Source organism: Portunus trituberculatus, chromosome 41, assembly GCF_017591435.1.
Source record: "Portunus trituberculatus isolate SZX2019 chromosome 41, ASM1759143v1, whole genome shotgun sequence".
In the NCBI taxonomy this organism is placed as follows: domain Eukaryota; kingdom Metazoa; phylum Arthropoda; class Malacostraca; order Decapoda; family Portunidae; genus Portunus; species Portunus trituberculatus.
In genome coordinates, this window is record NC_059295.1 from 22,065,364 (window position 1) to 22,085,237 (window position 19,874).

At 46.7% G+C, this 19,874-nt stretch overlaps 1 long non-coding RNA gene across 1 annotated transcript in view; it reads left to right on the plus strand.

The window, feature by feature from the left end:
• The window catches only part of LOC123517063, a 176,072-nt gene extending 165,877 nt beyond the window's left edge, over positions 1-10,195 (plus strand). Inside the window, exon 5 of the long non-coding RNA XR_006678381.1 lies at positions 10,082-10,195. This is a non-coding gene — a long non-coding RNA (uncharacterized LOC123517063). The remainder of the gene's footprint in view (positions 1-10,081) is intronic.
• The last annotated feature ends 9,679 nt before the right edge of the window (positions 10,196-19,874 follow it).

The window sequence follows — 19,874 nt, forward strand, 5'->3', positions numbered from 1 at the left end:
CTCACCCCCCTCCACGCCTGCAGTCTGTCACGCCCCTTTCAACGCCCTCTCCCTTCGGACCCCACCAGCTAATGTGTCTCATTCAGTCCTTACTTGGCTTCGTGATGAAGTTTCAAGATAATACTTGATCACGCTTCGCAAGACAAGGTAGGAAGTTATTTCTCGTCTCATCAATCGCTTGTATGGTTGGTTCTCTGAATACTATATAAGATGCAGTGCATTTTATATCTTCGCTCGTTTTTATAACAGGAATACCAATTCTAGTGCTAATGTATATCTTGTAGATTATAATACATAAATCTAACATTAAGAATGCAATTACAGCTGATTAGTTATTATTATGCTGCAGATTTTCAAGAAGAGTGACCTTATATGGTGCGGCAGTACCAAGCACAGTTTGTCCTGAGAGACCTGTCTCTTTACCCTGTCCTGGCGGGCGCTGGAGCGAGACTCAAAAGGCTGAGGGTTGTTAACGCAAGCAGTAAAGAGATGAAGAGATAATGTGCCTGAAGGTTGTGCATGCATGAAAGAAGCCAAAGTGTTGACTATCTATAAGACGCATGACTTTTTAATAAAACTTCGACATTCAGTCTCGTGTGGCTTGGTCACCACTGTCACCACTGCAGAGGCGCCTTTCCAAACAGCTCACCTACTTTTGAATGTCCAGATCGTTGGTTCCATGCTGAATTGGGACCACGCGGCGCTCGTCATGAGCATGAAAGGAACCTTAATGAAAACAGTAGTATGATCTCTCAGACACACTTACGTAATTTCAGTTGGGTATATTTTTCTTCCTATTTTCGAGAAAACTTTGTCTCCCCAACCGGTCTCAGGTGACCTCTCACATTCCCAAGACTGCACAGTACATCCTTATGACTCTGTTCCCTCTAACGCTTAGGCATTCAAGAGTCAGTCTTCTTCTGTGTTGTTTTCCAGAAAAAAAATGTGAAAGATTACTTCCTCTTGCTTTTTATTCTTTTCAGACTCAGACTTTCATATCGAACTTCGAAACTATTTTTGTGTATGTGTATTTGCATGATGTCTCTTATGACAGGAACTACAGCCATTTTTTTTCACTCGTGGTTTTGCTTCTTTCCTTTCATGCAAAATGACTGAGCTCACTTGTGTCGCCATCTTGATGCACGGGGAACATGATTCAAAACGCTTCATTCTGAGGTTTCTCCGGGCTTGCCTCTCGCGTCGCCTGGAGACTCCCTCCTTCAGGCTGTTGTTGCTGAGGTGGTGCAATGCATTGTCTCTATCATCATCTACTTAGGATGCTGTAAATATTGTACAATCATACAAGCAGCCTGTGTGTGGCGGCGTACGTGAGTGAAAGCACCAGAGGAGCGGTCTTTCCGCCGCTATTTCCCGGAATACACTTTCCTGATATAGAGGCGGCATGTCGCCACCGTCGCCTCTCACGTTGGCTGGAGGGAGACTTAAGACAGATTTTCCTGGTAACAACCGCCTTCATTCAGCTCGACAAGGAAATATTACAGTTCGGAGCGAACACGATCCCATCCGCCCCTCCCTCGCCCCCAGCGAGGTGCTGGCGGCTCGGCCCACAAGGTGTTCCCCCCTAGTGGCGCTCAGCACGGCCCGGCGCGGCCTGCACAGCATAACTGGCTTGCTCGCACCTCATCATAATTAGCCCATTGGCCTGGTAATTTTCTGCGTGTTTGGAACTGTTGCTATAGACTGAACAGCACATGCTGTCTACTGAAAATTGAAGCAGCATATCATAAGTTTTACTTTCCAATGCTGACGCCGCACATACAGGGGGCTGTTGTGAGTTACCTGAGTGCGCGGCGCGTAGAGGCGGCAGGTCAGTTGTGAAAAGAGCGAGCATCGGCAAGGAACAAAGAGTCATCTGGTCTGCACCATCCGCACGAGCCTGGCTGGTGGTGACACGCCTCGCCCTCATTACCAACCGTCCACGCCCGCCCTCACCCTCCCTCTCTCATTAGGCTCGCCCTTTACCCTCACCCTCTACTCCGCCACTCACCTGCACGCCTCTGCTCACTGCTCTCTACTCACTGCTCACTGCCCTCTCACCGCGGCCCATCCTCAACATTTAACCATCTATTCACTGAAAGTGGACCCGTTGGTCTCAATGCATTCTGTTCACCGACACTCTTGATTAAATCCCCTCACCGCAGCGAACACGAGGTGCGTCCATCACACCGCCGCCTCACGTCAGGAGGTGGTGAAGCAACACCCCAGTGAGTCATTGCACCTTATGTCCTGCTTGGCGGTCAGGTGTGATATGCAGGTGAAGGGAGGCAGAAGTGAGTTAGGTAAAGAAATGAAAATAAGAAGAAAAAATAAGATAAACACGGATAAGAAGGCGCGAAGGAAAGAAACAGTGATAACTTTCACTCACGCATCTCACATCATGAACACTTTACAAGCGATTTCCTCTGTCCACGCTCTTCCCCTCTTAGTCCCTGACTCACTGTGATAGTCTCTCTCTCTCTCTCTCTCTCTCTCTCTCTCTCTCTCTCTCTCTCTCTCTCTCTCTCTCTCTCTCTCTCTCTCTCTCTCTCTGTGTGTGTGTGTGTGTGTGTGTGTGTGTGTGTGTGTGTGTGGTGAAAGGCGGTCAGTGCACACCTTGGGCCCCCCAGTACGTGCCCGCCTTCACTGCGGGCCGAGGCGGTGCTACATATGGGCCTTGTGTCCCTAAACACGAGCAGGTGTGTCGGAAAAAGTCCCGAGAGTCAAGCTGGTCGTGAATCTATAAAGTTCGGAGGCTGATGGGACAAGAACCGTGTCCAGGCGGTGGTTTCGTTCCGCCCACCCAGAGTCACCCAGCCGCCCTCCACACCTCGGATCACCAACTCCCTCCCAAGTTTGGATGGGGATGGCAATCTTTTATTCATGGGACGAACGAGCTCGGGCACTGCATCAGCCGGAGGCCCACCCGCTCCTCCCCGGTGATACGGCCAGTCAATCACCCCTGTCTCGCCCCGCCTCCCCCTTTTCCTGGGTCACCTTTCCACCAAACACTTTCCCGCAGCACTTTCCCGCTACACTCTCCTCCCACCACCTGTTTACGCCACACTATTTACCTTCCCACTGGTTCTTCCCATCTCCCTCCCCTCCTGTCTCTTGTTGCCTCCCCCTCAGTGCCCCGCCGCCTCGCCACTCGTCCCCAGCCTCCTCTATCTTGCAGTCTTTAGTTTCAACAGCGGGAGGATCACAGGGAGGATTCTCATATGTACTATAGCCTCAAGAATGATGATATCCTGCTTCCCCCTGTCTTATCCTGCCCCCCTCCTCTCAATCCCTTCTTCCTAGCACTCGCAAGATGTCTCGTCAGCGCAGTGTACTCTCACAAACCAGCGTGCGCGTCCCCCCTGTAAGGCACTTCATACGGGATCTTCTCTTTTTTTAAACCATTGTTCGATGATTGAAATTTCGGTCATGTCTTTGTGTGTGTGTGTGTGTGTGTGTGTGTGTGTGTGTGTGTGTGTGTGTGTGTGTGTGTGTGTGTGTGTGTGTGTGTGTGTGTGAAGCATTGTGTGCGAGATGACTGGTAATAGATAATCTTATACAGTAAAAGACAATGCGTGCGCTCGTACAAGAAAGAGAGAGAGAGAGAGAGAGAGAGAGAGAGAGAGAGAGAGAGAGAGAGAGAGAGAGAGAGCGAGAGAGAGAGAGACAGAGAGAGGGAGAGAATTAGGTCAAATAACATACCATGCATCAATGAAAAATCTCTCTTTCTCTCTCTCTCTCTCTCTCTCTCTCTCTCTCTCTCTCTCTCTCTCTCTCTCTCTTTCTGCTTTCACCCCTGCCATTACCTATCAGCCACTTCTCATCCAAGCTACACGTCTCCGTCTCCCTCGATACATTAAAACCCCTTTCTTAGTCTCCCTCCGCCGTGGCCTTCTGCAGCAGCACCCCGTTCTTGCTCCTGACGCCACAACACACCACAAAACCACACGTATGCTGATCGCCACACACTTGTATCGACTACGAAGCTTGTGTGTGTTTTTTTTTCTTTACACACACACACACACACTCTCTCTCTCTCTCTCTCTCTCTCTCTCTCTAATGTCAAATGGTGTTGCCTCAGTATCTAATTGGGCGTTTCTTGTGTGTGTGTGTGTGTGTGTGTGTGTGTGTGTGTGTGTGTGTGTGTGTGTGTTTGGATTTGTGCTTTGTTTAGTATATTTCTATTTATTTGCATGTTTTTGTTTGTTTGTATCTTCGAGTGTGTGTGTGTGTGTGTGTGTGTGTGTGTGTGTGTGTGTGTGTGTGTGTGTGTGCGTGTTGAATTTTTTTCTCTATCATTGTTTTATTTCTATTTTCACTTTTTTTTTTGTTTTGGCTGAAGAAGACGCGTTGACTTGCTTGCTGGCTAACTCCCTCTCTCTCTCTCTCTCTCTCTCTCTCTCTCTCTCTCTCTCTCTCTCTCTCTCTCTCTCTCTCTCTCTCTCTCTCTCTCTCTCTCTCTCTCTCTCTCTCTCTCTCTCTCTCTCTCTCCACGGCGTGCCACTTGAACCGTCGTCCTTTAAATCTGAACCATCATATTCTTCGCCACTTAAAGTTTACCACTCCATAAATTCTCACCGCTGGAATTCTTAAAACTATTCTCTCGCCAATTTATATTTTCCTATTCCACTTCGCCTCACACGAACGAAACATAAAACCCACCCGCTTAACAACAAAAAAGGGCGCACCGAGATTAAAACAGAGAGAGAGAGAGAGAGAGAGAGAGAGAGAGAGAGAGAGAGAGAGAGAGAGAGAGAGAGAGAGAGAGAGAGAGGTTACCAGTGAGCAAAGAAGGGAGCTCACAACAGCCTCTCGTGTGTCCATTATCCCCACAAAGTACTAAATTACTCTTGCTTACGTCCAGGGAAGAAAAGAAGCGCCTTTAACTTAAACACGCGCAGGGTTGGTACCACTGCATCTGTCTTAAGGAGCGAGGGAGGGCGGGAGTGAAGGAGGGAGGGAAGGAAGTGATCGCTTGGGAATGGGAGAGAGAGAGACAGAAAGTATGTGTGTGTGTGTGTGTGTGTGTGTGGGAGGTGTTCTGGTGTGGAAGGGTTAAAAAGAACAGGGAATAACAGGGAAATACGGAAAAGGGAAGGGAGAGGGATGGAATATTGTAGAAAAAAAGCAGAGAATAAGAAAGGAAGAGAGGAGAGTTGGATGAAAAATGGAAGTTACACTAATAGAGAAAAAAAAAAAAAACAATGGAACTGGTAGAAGAAAAAAAGTGAAGGGGAAGAAGATAGAAGGAAATGGAAGAGAAGAATAATGGAATAGGAAGAGGAAAAGGTGAAGAAGAAGATGGAAGAAAATAATTGAATATAAAATATAAAATAAAGTGAAGGGGAAGAAGATAGGAAGGGAATGTAAGAAAAGAATAATGGAATAGAAAGAAGAAAAGATGAAGAAGAAGACAGAAGAGAATGGAAAGGAATAATTGAATAGAGAGTAGAGAAAAAAAAGTGAAGAAGAAGATAAAAGGAAATTGAAGGAAATAGAAGAAAAGGGAAGATGGGGGAGTGTGTACCAATGATGGAGAGGGAGGGATGGAGGGAACAGAAGGGAGGGAACACGATGGAAGGGAGATGGATAAAGGTGTACCAGGTTCCCCACTTCCCGGGTTCCGTCAGAGTCAAACATGCAATATTTTCATTACCTTCTCTCTCTAATTAAGGGTTCCCTGTCGGCCCACGAGAACCCACCTCTGCTCTCATTCTTCATCTCATTGTCCGAATCTGCAGTAAAAACTTCGGCTTTAGCTTGAGTGACAGTGACGGATGGCCCAAGAGAGAGAGAGAGAGAGAGAGAGAGAGAGAGAGAGAGAGAGAGAGAGAGAGAGAGGGAGAGGGGAGGTGGGAGAAGGGGACGCAGGCAAGGCTACAGGAGATTAAGGAGGATGGAGGCAAAGGGGGGGAAGAGAGAGAGAGAGAGAGAGAGAGAGAGAGAGAGAGAGAGAGAGAGAGAGAGAGAGAGAGAGAGAGAGAGAGAGAGAGAGAGAGAGAGAGATAGTTGGTACACAAGCGTAAAAAAATATACAAAAAAAAACTTAAATAAAATAAGTTGGCAAAAATGTACTTATTATCCAGCAATTTTGAAGATTAACTTGTTTGGTGACTTCTCTCTCTCTCTCTCTCTCTCTCTCTCTCTCTCTCTCTGTGTGTGTGTGTGTGTGTGTGTGTGTGCGTGTGTGTGAGTGCCGAGGCTATAAGGCGGAGGTGATACGGTGCTAGACATCCACTTGTATTTATATAGCGAACAGGCACAACCTTTACGCCCTCCGTGATAGACATAAAGAGGCATAATAAATGTAAAACTAAACGCACATTTTCTGCACAGGAGCTTCTGAAAGTGCGGGGGCGAACTGTACGTAGCAGGAGGAGCAGGAGGAGGAGGAGGAGGAGGAGGAGGAGGAGGAGGAGGAGGAGGAGGAGGAGGATAACAACGACAACGACAACGAGGAGAAGGAAAGTGAATAGGATATAGACGAAGAAGGGGGTGAGGGGTCAGGTTGTGAGGAGAAAGGATGGAGAGTGTTGTGGAGTGAGGGGCGGGGAGGTGGAGGTGGAGGCCGGGCAGGGGTGGTGGTGGGGAGGGTGCAGCTGGGCGACAGAGATGGAGAGGGACCTGGAACGCTGGACAGGGGGGTCAATAATGATCCATGTAGAGGAGTCCAGCGGGAGAGTGCATGGGGGCAGGGGCTGTGGGGCGGGGCGGGGCTGGGAAAGTAGGGGAGAGGGAGATGGGGAGAGATGGTAGTAGGGAGAGAAGGTGTGTGTGTATGTGTGTGTGTGTGTGTGTGGGATAGAACTCAGGGATAAGGGTTTAGGATGCAGGAAGGATTGAAGAAGAGGAGGAGGAGGAGGAGGAGGAGGAGGAGGAGGAGGAGGAGGAGGAGGAGGAGGAGGAGGAAGAAGCAGACAGGGGACGAGTACCTCTACATTTATTAAGCTCAAGAGTCAAGCGAGGATCAATTAATAACGGAGTGAGGACAGTGAGTGAATGCTGACCAGTTTGTTCCCACGTGGTACTAACTAAACTCACACAACCCTCTCCTCTCATCTTCCTCCATCTCTTCTCCCTTTGTGTCATCCCCAATCACCTCCGCAAAGCTTCCTCCGCCTTAGATTCTCTCCGATAGGCGTTGATCGTGTGAATGATGACTATGTGTGACTCCTTCCTCTCTCTACACGTCACTTATCTCCTCTCCGTACATATCATCTCGAGTCACCTCCTCCACAAAGCTTCATCGGTATCCCGTTCTCTCCGATAGACTGATGATTATGTGTGACTTCTTCCTCTCTCTCTCTCTACACGTCACCTAGAGTCGCTTACCCAAAACTTTCACTATCTTGGTGGACTGTGTGATGAGTGTGTGTAATTCTGCGTGTCTCATAAACCTGTGCTAAGACTCCAAGCACTTTAAACCTTAGGGAAGTAACTCACTACAGCCTCTCTTAATCATTTCTCTAGTGTTGTCATTCTTTCTTTACATTCACAACCTCGTAGAAAGATTATATGCAAGGACGAAGAGAAAATAAAAGAGATCAGGTTATTTTTTATCTTTTTTTTTATTCCAAAGAACTGCTTATGAGATTGCACAGTACAAAAACGCTGGTGTCTGAAAAGGTGTAAGTGATTATGGGAAGAAAAATTGTCAGGTAGTGAAAGGGTTAAGCTTTTTTTTTTTTTTAGAGTGAGGCAATGGAGTGAGAGTGTATGAGAGCGTGAAGACATGTGGACGTGATGGTGACGGTGTGGTGATGGTGAGGGACAGTGAAGGACAGTGTCTGCTTCCTTCATTATCTTACTTTTTTGTGTTCATGTTTTGTGTTTGCCTCCTTGACTCTGTGTTCCGTCAATGCTTCCTCTCCTACTTCATAATGTCCACCTTTCTTGCTTGCTATTGTTCTCCTCGTCATTAACCTTTTCGTCCTCCTCGTCCTCATCATCACGTTTGTCCTCATCCTCGTCCTTGCCTTCATTCTCCTCTGTTCTGGCCACGTCCTCCTCGTCCTCTATATTTTGTTATTTTTTTTCCTTGTTCTCTTCTTTATTCTCTCTTATTCTCGTCCTCCTCTTTAACATCTCCATTCTTGTTCTGCTTCATCCTAATCTTTATCTCCCTGGTTCTCTTCCTCGTCTTCTTCCTTGCCGTCATTCTCCTTTCTTCTGTCCTTGTCCTTCTCATCCTCAATTTCCTCCTCCGTCATTTTTCCCTTGTTCTTCTCTTTATTCTCTCTTATATTCGTTCTCGTACACATCCTAGTCCTGCTTCATCCTAGTCTTTAATCTCCATTGTTCTCTTCCTCGTGTTCTTCCTTGCCTTAATTCTCCTCTGTTCTCTCCTTGTCCTTTTCGTCTTCATTCTCCTCCCCTTGTTATTTTTTTCCTTCTCTTCTTAGGTCTTTCTTATTAACGTCTTCCTCATTAATATCTCCATCCTTGTTCTGTTTCATCTTCGTCTTTATCTCCCTTGTTCTTCTCCTTTCCTCTCCTCTCCATCGTCGTCGTCGTCCTCGTCCCTTTTCTCCATGTTCTCTTCTTAATTCTCTCTTATTCTCGCCCTCCTCATTAATATCCCCATCCTTGCTCTGTTTCATCCTCGTCTTTATCTCCTTAGTTCTTTTCCTTTCCTCTCTTCTCCATCGTCGTCGTCGTCCTCGTCTCGGTGGTCCTCGTCCTAGCGTCGGGCCAGTATTCTTCGCTGGCTTCTTTGTGACGGTGCTTGCCATGCCTCAACATCCTCATCTTCCGTTAGTCGTTTCCTCTCATGACAGCGTCCTCCGCCTCTTCCGGAAACCTCCCTCGCCGGTCTTCCTACTTTGCTCTTACACTCCCTTCCTCTTCCCCTTCGCCTTCGAGAAACACACTTTGGTTTTCCTTTTCCTCTTTCCTTTACCATCTCTTGGCCCGTGTCACCATCATGTTCTCGTTTTCTTTCTCCGTGTTGACATTCAGTTTATCTCTGCAAGTTTACTTTTACTGTAAATTTCCTTCATTCTTCGCCATTTTTCTCCTTTTCTTATTTCTTTCATCTCTTTCTCCTGCTCCCCATGTTTCTCTCTGCCTCTTTTTCTCTTACTTTTTTCCTACAAACAGCTTAGCGAGGGTCAACAAGTCAAGTGCTGTTTGTTCTTCCATTGTGTTTCATTGTGTATCCGTCCTCCTCCACCTGCTGTCGCTGCTGCTGGTGGTGGTGGTGGTGATGCTGGTGGTGGTCCTCGTCTCGCGTGGGCCGGGCCGTGGGCAGCGTCAGGCGTCCAAGGGGTGAGTAATAACAGGCTCACCCTCAGCCAGGCCCGCGGCGACACCGGCTGGGGATGCATTACTCAGGGCGGCGCTGATGACTGTTCTCCGGGTTATCTGAAGACTGATCACGAGTCACAGCCCAGGGAATCGATCACCACGACCCTCCCTCACGCCCACACGCCCGCAAACCCGCTCGCTCCTCTGTTTTGGACGGATTTGTGGTCTCACCTTCCCTCAGGCTGCCTCATCTCATCTCGCCTCGCCTCACCTCACCTTGTTCCCCCTGACACGCTCGCCACCACGCCTCCTTCCTCCTATTCCTCTCCCCTCCCCCCAATTCCTTCCTTTTCCTTGTTTTTTTTTTCTGACGTTTCTTGTTCTTTTCTTGTTTCTCCTTTTGTGTGTTTTTTTTTTCTCTCATTGTTGTTGTTAGTGGTTGTGATGGTGGTGGTTGTGGTAGTGGTGGTGGTGGTGGTGGTGAGAGTAGTAGTGTTGTTATCTTCTTTTTCTTTTCTTCTTTCTTGTTCTTCTTGTTCTTCTTGTTCTTGTTCTTTTTTTTTTTCTTCTTCTTCTTCTTCTTCTTCTTCTTCTTCTTCTTCTTCTTCTTCTTCTTCTTCTTCTTCTTCTTCTTCTTCTTCTTCTTCTTCTTCTTCTTCTTCTTCTTCTTCTTCTTCTTCTTCTTCTTCCTCCTCCTCGTCCTTCCCCTCCTCCTCCTCCTCCTCCTCCTCCTCCTCCTCCTCCTCCTCCTCCTCCTCCTCCTCCTCCTCCTCCTCCTCCTGCGCCCCCTGCTGCCCTGCTGTCCCTCACACCTGTACACTAATACTTTTCCTTACAGTGATCCGTGTCAGTAAGGACCTTGCGTCGGGTCCTTCCCCCTCGCCTCCCTCAGCCACCGCCTCAAGGTCTCCGTCACGTCATCCTTCGCTTCGCCCAGCCTTCCCTCTCGCCTCAGCAGGTAAAAAAAAAAAAAAAAAAAAGGAAAGGAGAAGAAAAAAAGAAAAGAAATGTTGATATTCTCGTTCATCTTTTGTTTAATTCTTTCCCGTCGTTGAGATATTGAGGGGAAAGAAATCCAACACATACTCATAAGCTGAAATGTTTATCGAGAGGAGGTTGTTGGCTTTTTTTGTCGATAAAGACTGTGTTGAACCTCCATGGCTTTCAGAGGTTCAAATACAGGTAATACACAAATTTCATGAGTGTATCTATGGCTGTAGTGACAAATTAAGGGGTTTCTACATTAATAACAGGACAAACACTCTCAAGAACTCGGATAATCATCGTTGCTCAAGTACAAGACGTAATGCAGGTTTCATGAGTTTATTTATGGGTGTAGTGACAGATTAAGGGGGTTGCTACATTAATAACAGGGCTAGCAGGACAAACGCTTACGACAACCTAGCTAACCATCTCTGTTCAAGTACAAGTAATACAAGAGTGTTTCTATGGCTGTAGTGACAGATTAAAGGGGTTTCTACATTAATAACAGGGCAAACACTCTCGAGATTCTCTGTAGCCTTTGCAAATAGTCGTGGTGAGAGAGCAAAAGGATTCTGAGTAAGGGTTTATGGGGGGTTAGTTATGCCATCAGGATGAGATGAACGTGGTGCCATGCAGTGCTGCTGTGACGTGCTGCTGTGCCGTGCTGCATGGATGCTGTTATCACCGCGGTGACAAAAATTCGTGCGAAGAGTCTCGGCTGTCATACATTTTAGCAAGAAAGTTCATTATTTTTAATACATCATGATCCAACAACGTCAACCCTCGCTCCTCAGTCCCGCCTGGAAGCTCGCCAAGACACAGACCAGAGCCTTAAAAAAATATATATGGACCTTCATCCGCAGCTAACTATAAATCAGGAGGCACGAGTAACTCACACCTTGGCAGCGGCACGATGATGAGGAGTAGAGCCTCACGCCGCCCCGCCCCGCCCCGCCACGCCACCACCCTGCCCCGCCGCCCCGCCCAGCCCCGAACACAGCGAGGTCCGTGCCGCCCCTCAGGTAACATTAACTTTGGTCTCTCAACTTCCGCCTCACTGTAATGTTGTCTCGCGGGTGTGCTGTGTATACGTTCCACCGCGGTATTAATACAGCTTTCTTTGGTCTCTCACATGGCCACCGAGTGGGATGTGGTGCAGCAGGCGGCGTCCGCATCACTGCAAGACACGGCCACGCAGCGCCAGGAGCGGGGGAGGAGGTCCCAGGATGCGGCCCTCGTAATACAGAGAGACTTCTTCATCCTCCTACTGCTTCATAATAACCTGCGTCATCATCCTTCTCAGAGTTTATTAATTTTTTGTTTTATTTTTGTCGACAACACCGTATCGTTGATGCAAGTTTAGGGCTAAAGACTCGTGGCACACTGCAACTAATGAAGGCAGGTTCATCGTCACGCTACAAACAATCCAATCATGCTGCAGATTGATAAACTGAAAATGGCACTTTGAAGGCACCACACTAAAATATTCCCCAGCAAACAAGCAGTCAGGCTGTAAACACTAACGCTGCAGCCACACTGAAAACAGTCACGCTGGAAAAACTGCTATGTCCGCTTATAAAGAGAAGGAAGAAAAAAAGGAAAAAAAAAAGATCGTATTCTTTATTTGACAATGCGACCGTCACTTTCTGATAATCACGAGCCATATAAAGATCTTTGTTGTGTGAGCACGAGGCCAGCGGCAGCACCAGTAAATATTAATTAATTGATAGCGGTGAGGCTCGCACGCCAGACATTGAGGTCACTTAGTTTTGTCAGCAGAGGAGCAGATCGCAGCGCTGGACCTCGCCACACTTTCCCTCAGCGTGCTCTGGCCGTCGCTCATCCTGCGGGAGACAGCGCAGCCTGGCGGTGGTTTGAGGCTGGGAAGGTTTTGGATATTGATAGTCACTAAGTGTTGCTGCTTCCCGTATTTGGCACCGCAGATATTAATGACTTGAGAGATTGACTTGAAAGATATACAGAGTGAATATAAAGCGTGTGGCTGATCATGAGGCTAGTAGAGTGTTGAGGCGCGGCGAGCAGTGGCGCAAGGCGGGTCAGGCAATCACGGCTTGGCAGCAGGTGTGCCATGACGCGCAGGAGCGACACATTATAACGCCAAGCGCTATTTGGCAAGATGGTTGCACCGGAAAGGTTAATCTGTGATTTATATTCTTTCCGACGTAAAACATTTAATTAATTTTTCTTGAAGTCGTTAATCATTCTCACCAGGACATTTGAATGTCCAACAACTTGTTTTGAGAGAAACTCCTCGCCGTCACCTCTGCCTCGCTGCCTTCAGTCCGGCCAGCGAGGCAGAGATCCGTCAAGGCTGCTGCCACGGACGCCGATCATTCACATGCGGGGAGGCGGGATGCGGGGGCGCGTCCACCACACACCTGCCACCTGCCATGCTGTAGTCACCATGTGGTCCAAGCTCTCATATTGTATAGAGGAGGAGGAGGGGGAAGAGGAAAACACCTGTGACATCTACCGTTATCAAGGATAAGGTGTCCATTTAGATAATTATGCACAGGAAAGTCGTGAGTCAAGGGAGGGAGGAGGATGGGAAGAGAGGAGACACTGGGCATATGTCTGATGTCGCCTCCCACACTCGGCAAAATCTCACTGGAAGAAATATTATGTGTCGACTATTTGGCCAAATAATTCATTCTTATTCTTTTAATACCGACCATCACTGTGAGCTGTAGAGGGCGGCTGAAATCTGCTAAGACTGAGAGAAAGTGTATATATGGGCTGACACCGCACCGCACCATGACACCAACACAGACACCATGATGGCGAGAGTGCTGCTCGTAGCCACACACATGCACGAACACACGGCTAGACAGACAGACATTTGGACAGGCAAATGGACAAACAGGTAAACATAAACACCCACCCAACCACCCATCCACACACACCCACACACACCCACACCCACACACACACACACACACACACACGCTTACGGGAATAAGTTAATCTCACAACAGAAAACGAGTGACGCAGGTGTGAAGACAAAATTACACAGTGTAGAGCAAATGGCTTTCTCGTAGCCCTAGCCCGCGTCCCCTGAGTAATCTGAACACTTTTTCTGTGAGACTATCCTTGCTTACGTCGAAATAATTACTCTTTAGTCCATTACATAACAAATTACAAGTGCAAGTTCGGATTCGGTTTTGCTTACATTTTTAGAGCAGCTGTGTCTTTTCTACATTGTCCACCTACCACCAGGAGCCGCCACAACTAGTTACATCCGGATTTGTTGTTTGTGTGGTGGGTGGTGGGTGGCGGGTGGCGGGTGGTGGGTGGCGGGTGGCGGGTAGCGGGGGTAGGGTATGAAAAGCACTGCATCTTGATGAGGAAAAGTACGAGCCGTGGTGATACTGTGTTCAGACTCTTTAACGGCATTTCTTTCCTATATCTCCTTTCGGTGTTGTGCGAATTCATCATCGGAATGCGTGAATTATTAGCATGTCTATTGTTCTGTTGGCGTTGGTGAATAGTAATTTGTCTTAGGAAATATAGAGAATAAAAATCTAGGTGCCCAAAGAAATATTTTGTCCTTTTAACAAAACATTTCCTCTGAGTTGAAGTTGACATTTGTACTTGTGTGTTGCGTATCTTATTATTGTAAAAGCTGCTATTGGCCGCCACGATAACCTTAAAAAAAATCCCGAGAAATATTATCTAACTTTATAGCAGAAGGATACGAGTTAAGATAATAACACGAGAAATAGAAAGATAAGCGGACGGACCAATCATCTTCACCGGGAGAGATCACGTGACCCAGAGTTCTTCACCACCACCACTACCACCACCACCACCTGCTCACTTCATGTAAACATTCACTTTGACCGTGGGAATGGGCGACTTCTTACCGGAAAGCAGTCATCTTATTAAGTGTTGCGCGTGCGTGACACTTCTCTCGTCACAGCAGCAGTGGATGAGTGATGCATTGTTTGTGTGTAGGTGGGAATGAAGAACGGTGGGTGTTTCTGGCAACAGGCTGGGGGAGGGGTGGTTACTGGTAATGGCGGTGTTCCTGCTTCTGTTTGTGTGGTTTTATTTGACTTGTTACCTCACTTATTGATTCACTAGCATTGATGGCCTGGGGTATTGTTGTCAGGAGGCTACATGTGTGCCCGGGGTCGTGGCAAGGAGGTGTGGGGAAGAGAAGTATGTGTTTTAGAAGGAGATACACACACACACACACACACACACACACACACACACACACACACACACATACCTGCAGTTCTTCATTAGCTCAGTGGGACTTCGTAGGCAGCTCCTTGTCTCTCCCCTCCATCATTACACCTGCCTCACCACATGACGCCACACCTGCCACCTCCCAGCACACATAACCTAATCCCGTCACGACTGCCCACACCTCACATCACTCACATCCCTCAGCCGACACCTCCCTCATAACAAAACTAATCACTGTCCGCCCCCTCCTCCTCCCCCCAACGTCCAAACCCTCCAGCTTGCCCCATCACTCACTGCCTCTCTCCGACACGTATCACTCAGCAAGCGCGTCACATAGAGCCACACCTTGGTCACATCATCTACGCCCCATTACTCTTTATACTAACTGCACTGGACCACGCCCTCCCCATGCCTAACTATTCCACTGGGTTACATATACTCTTTGTTTATATAGTACGCGTCCCTCTCTTTCCATGTATTCTATCTTTCATGCTAGTAAGACAGGGTGGATCAGTGTAAATGGAGCTATAGTGTGTTTAATCAATATCCGTCTTTGGTTGAGGCCTGCTCTGTTGTAATCTTTCTATCTCTTCTCACTCCAGACTATTTTGAAAGACTGCGTTACACCCCCGCTACTTTTTAAAGGCTTTAGTTGAAGTTACGCGAGTTTTAACCCTTCACTACTAAGACGCATTTTTACCTTGATTTTTGGGTATGATTAGACGATTTTATTTGTATTAAGAAGGGTCTATGGAGGTCAAAAGATTAATGCACCGAGTCTTCACTATTCTAATTCCCACATAAGTTTTTGAAGCTGTATAAAATCGGCAATTAGTAACCAGAATGAATATGAAAACGCGGCATGGCACTGAAGGAGTTAAGGGTGTTTTGAAGGTTGTAGTGACAGATGAACAAGATTCCTTCATTATTAAAAGTAGAAGCAGTCTTGAGATCACGGCTAATCATCTTTATGGCCTTTGAAAACAGTCTTGTTGAGCGAGCGAAGTTTTTCTGAGTAAAGGCCTCCGCGCCACACAACACCTGGTCACCGCGGCGGCTCCTCCCCACCTTACACCTGTACACTACGTCACCACATTCATACTTTCTCATGCATTATTACGGCACCTCTCCAGCGCATGTACATCGCTTTACCTAACTACCACATGCCAATACAAGCTGTCATATCTCCTCTAGTACACACACACACACACACACACACACACACACACACACACACACACACACACACACACACTCTTGGTTTGTTTCTTCATAAAAAGTCTATGTTTTTCAATTGTTATTATTGTTTTTCTTATAGTTTCTCTTGTTTCGTCTGTTGTTTTTGCATTTCCTTGGGGTTGGTCAGTTTCTTATATCTTTCTATTTATTCCTTGCATTATTTTTCTTACTCTTCGTGTCAACTTTCTCTCATTATCGTCACTTCTCGTATAGTTTCCCTTGGTACATCTGATATTTTTGCATTTATTATTGTTTTTTCTGTTACTTTCATATCTTTCCTATCTATATCTTGTTTTTTGTTATTCGTGTCATCTTTCTCTCATTATCATCATTTCTCGTATAGTTTCCTTGCTACATCTGATATTTTTGCATTTATTATTGTTGTTTATGTTACTTTCATATTTTTTGTATCTATACCTCGCATTGTTTTCATTATTGTTCACGTCATCTTTTTCTTATTATCGTTCCTTTCTACACCTACTGTTTTAGCATTCTTTTTGTTATTTCTATTAGTTTCATATTCTTCCTATCTATACCTCACTGTTTTCGTTACTGTTCATGTCATCGTTTTTCTCATTATAGTCTCTTGCTACATCTACACCTACTGTTCTTGCATTCTTTTTGTTATTTCTATTAGATTCATATTCTTCCTATCTATACCTCATTGTTTTCGCTACTGTTCATGTCACCTATTTTTCTCGTGACGTAACCTGTCCGTGTCCGTGTGAGTGTTGGTGTTGTGAGTGACGTGGCGAGGTGTGTCGTCTTGCAGGCAGTAATTGGTGTTTGTCAGTCAGATGTTTGCAATAGCCAGCCGACCATTAGTCATCATAACAGTCAGGTGTGTTAGGATTGATTACCACTTAGTAATGGACGTTTATTGCGGTAAGCCATCACGAGGGAAGGAGATATAAAGTAAATGTTGATTGCTTACTTCTTTTTTTATGTGGGGGGGGGAAGGAAGGGGAGGGGTTAAAGAGCTCCTTCGGTATACCATCCTTTCCCCTTCAGACATTCAGCTTCCCTTGTATTTTCCCCCTATCTTGTGCTACCACCTCCCCTCACTCTCATAGCACTCTACCTTTATCCACTTTATCTACTTCTTTCCCCATTTTTCCCTCTACTCTATCTGTTTCTTATATTTTCTTATTTTTCCCTTTTCATTTTTTCACTTAGCTTTCTTCTCATCCTCTTCTTCGTTTCGTGTTATCATTCATTTCTGTTTTCCTCGTAACACTTCCCCAACTACTTTCTCCTCATCATATTCTCTCCACCCCTCAGTAACTTCATCCCCCCACACGACTCCCCGCAGCTCACCCCTATTGTTACTACTGCTGTTGCTCCCATTCGTTCCTCATATCCTGCTATCATTGAGCCTTACATCTAATCCTTCCCCTCCTTCTCTGATTCCTCTCTTAACATCCTAACCCTCAACCTCAAATCTATCATCCCTTAGCCTTGTTTCGCTTTATCTACCCCACTTTTTCGTCCCTCCTTTCCTCCCAAACCTTCCTCCGTTACTGTTATTCTCCATCTTTCTAATTCCTCCTTATCCTTCACTCTAAAAAACTATAGTGCTTTCTCCAGTAACCCCATCCCCTTTTTCTTCCATTTTCTATTCCCTCAGTGCTTCCGAAAAGTCCTTCCCACTTTCTCTCCATCCTTCTCCTCCTCCTCCTATGCCCTATTCCTGTGCCATTTCATCCTACAGCTCTCTTTACATCTACGTCCCGCTTCCAACCCCACGCTTCCACCCTCCTCAACCCCACAAAACAGCCTCTAGTTGCTGGGTGAAGGATTTCCACCGCTCGCATAAAGATTAACAAGTAAGTAGGAGGAAGGAGGGCGGCAGCGGTGATAACTCCGCCGGTAGACACGCTGGTATTGATATTTCATAAACTTGCCGCTCGCTGAAGCCAAGCCAGCCGGGCCCAACCTTTGCCTCAGCTGCTCCCCGCTCGAGTCAGGCTTCCTTTCCACGTTCCTCTGCCACTAGGGTGTGATGTGGCGATGTGGCGATGTGGCGGATGTACAGGGAGGGTGTGAGGTCATGTTTGGTTGTGTGGTGTTATTGAGAGTCTGCCAGATGAGGTGTGCGGTGTAGTGCGGTATTTATGAAGCGTTGTATTGACTTGCCAGGGGTGTCATAACGCAGTGTGGGGGTTTTTGTTACGTTATACTGGTGTAGTGTAGGTTGCGGTGCGGGTTGTGGTGCTGGAGTGCGTTGGTTACCAGTGCCGGTCCGTTGAGGAAGGGCGTGATGGAAGGGAAGGAAGCTCCGGCGCAGGCTCGTAGTTAGGAACCTTGGGAGTCTGTATAGGGGAAGGGGTGACTGGAGTGGGGAGAAAGAGGGGAGAGAGGGAGAAGGGGGGCGAAGCTGCGAGTAGGTATTTACAGGCAAAGGCTTTCCCCTTGTCTAGCTCAGTCACGGGTTCTCCCATAGTGGTGAGTCCCTCCGTCGTCCGTGAAGAAAATGCTATAGTGGGACCTGGAGACACGCATTTTCTGTGAGCGCCTGACAGACAATGCGTCCACACCTCGGGGTTGTCTTTATGCCACCGAAGACAGCGTGTGTGTGTCTTGGCATCTTCACCTCGTCTCTCCTCCTCTGACTCTATTAATAATGTGACGGAAACTGCCATATATCAGACTAGAGATGATATTTAATTGCAGCAACGAAACCCCGTATTTTGAAATGCTTCCCCACGGAGATGATAAGTTCATGTTCTTTTGTTCTTCCTACTAGCGAGGCAGGATTTCTGTTAGATTGTCGCTAAGGTAATTAACGCATTTAGTACTGGGATGCATTTTTAAATTGAGTTTGGGTATGATGAGACGATTTTATTGACATTAGGAAGGGTCTATGAAGGTCAAAAGGTTAATGGCCAGTCTTCACTATTTTAATCCCCACGTAAGTTTCTGAAGCTGTATAAAATCACCAAATAGTAAGCAGAATGAATATGGAAACGCGTCATGGTACTGAAGGGATTGAAATGTCCCAAGAAGCCAGTACCTTCCACCAGAGAATCGTAAAACTAGTTGAGATGAGACGGGGTGACGTTAGGAAGAGTGGCGCTACCGGGAATGGTGACGTGAAGGCAAGTGTTAGTCAGAGGAAGGTTTCTAGCTAACGGGGAGAGAATCATGTCAGTGGTTATTATCTTGCCTTGCCAACTCGTACTGTGAAGGCAAGAGTGAACTGCGGAGGGTGTTCTTCTGTGCTTAACCTAACCCAACCCTTACCTAACCAAACCAACCCTGACCTAACCAAACCAAACCAAACTTATCCTAACCTAACATAACCTAACCTAACCTAACCAAACCTAATCCTCCTATTGTGCAACTCTCTCTCTCTCTCTCTCTCTCTCTCTCTCTCTCTCTCTCTCTCTCTCTCTCTCTTTCCTGTGCCGGCGACTTTGTTTCAAAATTTTTTTTATGTAAGAGGGGAAAAAGCTGGCCAAGGGTAACATAAATAAATAAAAAGACCCACTTAGTTACTTAGTTGCCAGTCCCCTTGCAGGTCTTACGTCACAGTTACTGATATTTTTTTCTCACGTAAAGAAAACAGTTGCATTTTTCTTCATATCTCAGTACTTTGAATTTATTTATTTATTTATTTATTTGCTTTTGGTTTGTATCGGTGGAAAAAAATGTATTGCATTAGTGAATTAGATATACAGTGGTAGATTACGTGTGTGTGTGTGTGTGTGTGTGTGTGTGTGTGTGTGTGTGTCGATGGAGTTGCTGACCGACGCCTGGCTCCTTTCCTTCTTCTTTACGCAAGTTTTCTTGAACAGGAAAACATGAAAGGAAAGAAGAGCAGCAGAGCGTGGAGCGCCAGGTGACTATACGGCCCCCACCCTGCCCTATCTCTCCTCTCTCTCTCTCTCTCTCTCTCTCTCACGTAATAAACAAACATAAACTCACCCACACCCACACATAGAGAGAGAGAGAGAGAGAGAGAGAGAGAGAGAGAGAGAGAGAGAGAGAGAGAGAGAGAGAGAGAGAGGGGGTTTGGGTTGTGGAGAGATGGAGTGTGCAATATTTTCCAATGTTTATTATATGGAGATGATTTTCTTGACATCTTGGATACATTTGTCATGGTTAAGCCCTCAGATGTTGCCAGGGTGGAGGGGGAGAGAACGCCACACTTCCAGGCGCACTTGGCGTGTTTGACGTGAGATATGAGGATA